The sequence below is a fragment of the Crinia signifera genome, unplaced genomic scaffold, assembly GCF_055691185.1.
Source record: "Crinia signifera unplaced genomic scaffold, ASM5569118v1 HAP2_SCAFFOLD_130, whole genome shotgun sequence".
In the NCBI taxonomy this organism is placed as follows: domain Eukaryota; kingdom Metazoa; phylum Chordata; class Amphibia; order Anura; family Myobatrachidae; genus Crinia; species Crinia signifera.
This window is the reverse complement of record NW_028142023.1, coordinates 37,501-42,500: the sequence shown is the minus strand read 5'-3', so window position 1 is coordinate 42,500 and position 5,000 is coordinate 37,501. Positions and strand designations below refer to the sequence as shown.

At 36.2% G+C, this 5,000-nt stretch overlaps 5 non-coding genes across 5 annotated transcripts; all 5 read right to left on the bottom strand.

Annotated features, from left to right (window-relative positions):
- Window positions 1-175: 175 nt before the first annotated feature.
- On the bottom strand, window positions 176-257 carry TRNAL-UAG (transfer RNA leucine (anticodon UAG)). Its single transcript has one exon. It is a non-coding gene; the product is annotated as a tRNA-Leu (tRNA).
- Window positions 258-1,978: 1,721 nt separating this feature from the next.
- On the bottom strand, window positions 1,979-2,060 carry TRNAL-AAG (transfer RNA leucine (anticodon AAG)). Its single transcript has one exon. It is a non-coding gene; the product is annotated as a tRNA-Leu (tRNA).
- A 737-nt stretch (window positions 2,061-2,797) lies between these two features.
- TRNAL-UAG (transfer RNA leucine (anticodon UAG)) lies at window positions 2,798-2,879 on the bottom strand. The gene has a single exon. It is a non-coding gene; the product is annotated as a tRNA-Leu (tRNA).
- Window positions 2,880-4,108: 1,229 nt separating this feature from the next.
- Window positions 4,109-4,190, bottom strand: TRNAL-UAG (transfer RNA leucine (anticodon UAG)). The gene has a single exon. It is a non-coding gene; the product is annotated as a tRNA-Leu (tRNA).
- A 408-nt stretch (window positions 4,191-4,598) lies between these two features.
- TRNAL-AAG (transfer RNA leucine (anticodon AAG)) lies at window positions 4,599-4,680 on the bottom strand. The gene has a single exon. It is a non-coding gene; the product is annotated as a tRNA-Leu (tRNA).
- Between the last annotated feature and the right edge of the window lie 320 nt (window positions 4,681-5,000).

Here is a 5,000-nt window from a genome sequence, read left to right as displayed (position 1 = left end):
ACTTCAAGTTAATTTTTATGTCTCTACAGTCTTTAGAAATATTTTTGAAAAGTATCTAGTAGATATGATAAACTTTTTTGAACTCTGTTGTTGAATTGTCCCAGCAACTATCATACACCAGATAGAATTTGAACTTTAAGAGAAAATAACTGATTTTGTGTTTGGAAAATAATTATGGCAGCAGTGGGATTTGAACCCACGCCTCCGAAGAGACTGGAGCCTAAATCCAGCGCCTTAGACCGCTCGGCCATGCTACCACACTTAAAGGTAAGTCATAGTTTCTCAAAGTCTGGAATCTAGAACTAGAATTACAGAAAATGTTGTTGTTGTAGTAAAGAAATACGTAAAAATCTGTTTTATGTTAAGCATTTTAGATGCTCTTAACATAAGTGAGAATTTTTTTTAAAGAATATTGGTTGCCATGCAATCTAGATGAGAAATGGTTAATTTTTAATTAATTTGCATTTTAGTCGAGTTTACCACTTTGAAACCAATCTCTGACATTTTCTTTGAAAAATTTATATGGCAGCTTTGGGAAGTTAGCAAAGAAAGAAATTAGCTGTTATAACAATGTGATGATGAACACTTATTTTTTAATTGAATTGCATTATTGTGGAAAGAACAATAAAAACATCAACCTCTAACAATATATATCAATAATAAATATGTCAGCAGTGGGATTTGAACCCACGCCTCCAAAGAGACTGGAGCCTTAATCCTGCGCCTTAGACCGCTCGGCCATGCTACCTCATGGGTGCAGTGTTCATGTGGCTCAAAGATCTATCAAATGATTATTTAAATGTGTTTTGTTCACTTTATATGAAGTAAAAAAACATATTGAGATTTATTAGAGCATTCACATATGGTTAGGGTTAGGTACGTGATACTGGTGCTTGGGTTTCTGGTGGTCATTGCAATGTTAGGGACATCTCAATGCTCACAATTCTGACACTTGCTAGGTTAGCCTTCTAACTTTCAACATCGAGCCCCTAACTCTAACACTGAACATACCTGCAGCCTATCCTTAATTCTTTTCCTTCCAATGCCTAACTCCAAAACCTCTTAGTATCTTACCATGACCCTTCCTATCTGCAGCATAACCTTAAACATACTCCTATAGTTCCAAACTCTTAACCTCCCTTCTTAGTGCCTAACCATTACCCCACCCCCTGCCATTGAACCATAACATCCCCTACACATAGGACAGAGTTCCAAAATCAGTCGTTTTACCAGTGTTTGGGATTCTGCTATCAGTTTCCTGACTTGCAGCTTACCGAATGCCAGGATGCCCAATGCATCCAATTGTAATCACTTCAAGTTAATTTTTATGTCTCTACAGTCTTTAGAAATATTTTTGAAAAGTATCTAGTAGATATGATAAACTTTTTTGAACTCTGTTGTTGAATTGTCCCAGCAACTATCATACACCAGATAGAATTTGAACTTTAAGAGAAAATAACTGATTTTGTTTTTGGAAAATAATTATGGCAGCAGTTGGATTTGAACCCACGCCTCCGAAGAGACTGGAGCCTAAATCCAGTGCCTTAGACCGCTCGGCTATGCTACCACACTTAAAGGTAACTCATAGTTTCTCACAGTCTGGAATCTAGAACTAGAAATTACAGAAAATGTTGTTGTTGTAGTAAAGAAATACGTAAAAATCTGTTTTATGTTAAGCATTTTAGATGCTCTTAACATAAGTGAGAATTTTTTTTTAAAGAATATTGGTTGCCATGCAATCTAGATGAGAAATGGTTAATTTTTAATTAATTTGCATTTTAGTCGAGTTTACCACTTTGAAACCAATCACTGACATTTTCTTTGAAAAATTTATATGGCAGCTTTGGGAAGTTAGCAAAGAAAGAAATTAGCTGTTATAACAATGTGATGATGAACACTTATTTTTTAATTGAATTGCATTATTGTGGAAAGAACAATGAAAACATCAACCTCTAACAATATATATCAATAATAAATATGGCAGCAGTGGGATTTGAACCCACGCCTCCAAAGAGACTGGAGCCTTAATCCAGCGCCTTAGACCGCTCGGCCATGCTACCTCATGGGTGCAGTGTTCATGTGGCTCAAAGATCTATCAAATGATTATTTAAATGTGTTTTGTTCACTTTATATGAAGTAAAAAAACATATTGAGATTTATTAGAGCATTCACATATGGTTAGGGTTAGGTACGTAATACTGGTGCTTGGGTTTCTGGTGGTCATTGCAATATTAGGGACATCTCAATGCTCACAATTCTGACACTTGCTAGGTTAGCCTTCTAACTTTCAACATCGAGCCCCTAACTCTAACACTGAACATACCTGCAGCCTATCCTTAATTCTTTTCCTTCCAATGCCTAACTCCAAAATCTCTTAGTATCTTACCATGACCCTTCCTATCTGCAGCATAACCTTAAACATACTCCTATAGTTCCAAACTCTTAACCTCCCTTCTTAGTGCCTAACCATTACCCCACCCCCTGCCATTGAACCATAACATCCCCTACACATAGGACAGAGTTCCAAAATCAGTCGTTTTACCAGTGTTTGGGATTCTGCTATCAGTTTCCTGACTTGCAGCTTCCCGAATGCCAGGATGCCCAATGCATCCAATTGTAATCACTTCAAGTTAATTTTTATGTCTCTACAGTCTTTAGAAATATTTTTGAAAAGTATCTAGTAGATATGATAAACTTTTTTGAACTCTGTTGTTGAATTGTCCCAGCAACTATCATACACCAGATAGAATTTGAACTTTAAGAGAAAATAACTGATTTTGTTTTTGGAAAATAATTATGGCAGCAGTGGGATTTGAACCCACGCCTCCGAAGAGACTGGAGCCTAAATCCAGCGCCTTAGACCGCTCGGCCATGCTACCACACTTAAAGGTAAGTCATAGTTTCTCACAGTCTGGAATCTAGAACTAGAATTACAGAAAATGTTTTTGTTGTAGTAAAGAAATACGTAAAAATCTGTTTTATGTTAAGCATTTTAGATGCTCTTAACATAAGTGAGAATTTTTTTTTAAAGAATATTGGTTGCCATGCAATCTAGATGAGAAATGGTTAATTTTTAATTAATTTGCATTTTAGTCGAGTTTACCACTTTGAAACCAATCTCTGACATTTTCTTTGAAAAATTTATATGGCAGCTTTGGGAAGTTAGCAAAGAAAGAAATTAGCTGTTATAACAATGTGATGATGAACACTTTTTTTCTAATTGAATTGCATTATTGTGGAAATAACAATGAAAACATCAACCTCTAACAATATATATCAATAATAAATATGGCAGCAGTGTGATTTGAACCCACGCCTCCAAAGAGACTGGAGCCTTAATCCAGCGCCTTAGACCGCTCAGCCATGCTACCTCATGGGTGCAGTGTTCATGTGGCTCAAAGATCTATCAAATGATTATTTAAATGTGTTTTGTTCACTTTATATGAAGTAAAAAAACATATTGAGATTTATTAGAGCATTCACATATGGTTAGGGTTAGGTACGTGATACTGGTGCTTGGGTTTCTGGTGGTCATTGCAATGTTAGGGACATCTCAATGCTCACAATTCTGACACTTGCTAGGTTAGCCTTCTAACTTTCAACATCGAGCCCCTAACTCTAACACTGAACATACCTGCAGCCTATCCTTAATTCTTTTCCTTCCAATGCCTAACTCCAAAACCTCTTAGTATCTTACCATGACCCTTCCTATCTGCAGCATAACCTTAAACATACTCCTATAGTTCCAAACTCTTAACCTCCCTTCTTAGTGCCTAACCATTACCCCACCCCCTGCCATTGAACCATAACATCCCCTACACATAGGACAGAGTTCCAAAATCAGTCGTTTTACCAGTGTTTGGGATTCTGCTATCAGTTTCCTGACTTGCAGCTTACCGAATGCCAGGATGCCCAATGCATCCAATTGTAATCACTTCAAGTTAATTTTTATGTCTCTACAGTCTTTAGAAATATTTTTGAAAAGTATCTAGTAGATATGATAAACTTTTTTGAACTCTGTTGTTGAATTGTCCCAGCAACTATCATACACCAGATAGAATTTGAACTTTAAGAGAAAATAACTGATTTTGTTTTTGGAAAATAATTATGGCAGCAGTGGGATTTGAACCCACGCCTCCGAAGAGACTGGAGCCTAAATCCAGCGCCTTAGACCGCTCGGCCATGCTACCACACTTAAAGATAACTCATAGTTTCTCACAGTCTGGAATCTAGAACTAGAAATTACAGAAAATGTTGTTGTAGTAAAGAAATACGTAAAAATCTGTTTTATGTTAAGCATTTTAGATGCTCTTAACATAAATGAGAATTTTTTTTTAAAGAATATTGGTTGCCATGCAATCTAGATGAGAAATGGTTAATTTTTAATTAATTTGCATTTTAGTCGAGTTTACCACTTTGAAACCAATCACTGACATTTTCTTTGAAAAATTTATATGGCAGCTTTGGGAAGTTAGCAAAGAAAGAAATTAGCTGTTATAACAATGTGATGATGAACACTTATTTTTTAATTGAATTGCATTATTGTGGAAAGAACAATGAAAACATCAACCTCTAACAATATATATCAATAATAAATATGGCAGCAGTGGGATTTGAACCCACGCCTCCAAAGAGACTGGAGCCTTAATCCAGCGCCTTAGACCGCTCGGCCATGCTACCTCATGGGTGCAGTGTTCATGTGGCTCAAAGATCTATCAAATGATTATTTAAATGTGTTTTGTTCACTTTATATGAAGTAAAAAAACATATTGAGATTTATTAGAGCATTCACATATGGTTAGGGTTAGGTACGTAATACTGGTGCTTGGGTTTCTGGTGGTCATTGCAATATTAGGGACATCTCAATGCTCAAAATTCTGACACTTGCTAGGTTAGCCTTCTAACTTTCAACATCGAGCCCCTAACTCTAACACTGAACATACCTGCAGCCTATCCTTAATTCTTTTCCTTCCAATGCCTAACTCCAAAATCTCTTAGTA